This window comes from Parus major, chromosome Z (assembly GCF_001522545.3).
Source record: "Parus major isolate Abel chromosome Z, Parus_major1.1, whole genome shotgun sequence".
In the NCBI taxonomy this organism is placed as follows: Eukaryota; Metazoa; Chordata; class Aves; order Passeriformes; family Paridae; genus Parus; species Parus major.
In genome coordinates this window covers 7,077,372-7,078,251 of record NC_031799.1, presented here as the reverse complement: position 1 = coordinate 7,078,251, position 880 = coordinate 7,077,372, and positions in this window count along the sequence as shown.

Below are 880 nucleotides of genomic sequence, written 5' to 3'. Positions count from 1 at the left end.
TACACATTTCCTCCTGAAGAGATTCGGCTTGTAGTGTTCTCACAGTGCAGGAAAAAAGTGGTACTGAGTGTGGCCAGGATTCAGGGAGAATTTGGACCTGGCATGGGGATGAAAGACTCTGAGAGTGCTATCCCAGAGCAGTCTCTCTGGAGGATGGTCCCACTGGGGACACAGTGTCCCTGTTTTTCAAGGTAGGGTGTAGAGAAGTGAATTAACTGACTACAGTTATGCAAAAGCCATCCAAAGAGCTGGAAAGATAATTAAAATTACCTGTGTCCCAAATCTGTGTCTTTCTGTTCAGGGATACATAAGGCGTGGTCTTTTGAATACCCTGACAACCCAAATCTGACCGGACCCGGTGTTGAAAGCTGCTTCTGTAAAGGCGTACCTATCTAATTTATATAAAGGGGATATTCCTCCCACTCCAGTAATCTGCACGTAGGACGCCACTGGCTCCTGGTGTCCTTCCCAATCCCTGACAGCGGAAGCTGGACAGGAGGATGACGGCTGCCGGTGCCTGCTCCTCCAGGCCAGAAGGGTTTTCCTGGCTCCCGGTGTCCGTTCCTGCCGGCCAGGCCGGCTCAGGGTCTCATCCAGGCCACATCCAGGATATCCACCCCGATTAAGCATCAAGTACCACAACTGGGATCTGCAGCGCACAGGCGACCCCGCGCTCGCCCGCCTGAAGGCGAAAGGCCGTCACACGGCCCCGAGAGATGCAGTTTTGGGGTGAAATGCAGTGATTTCGGCAAGCCCTCAGCCCACGCTGCCTGCCAGCGGCGCCGCCATTGCGGCGGAAGCAGAGCGGCTCTGTGGACACGCCTCCATGGGCGGGCACGGGCGGCACGACCAATGGGAAACGCCGCGCTTCTCTCGTGGC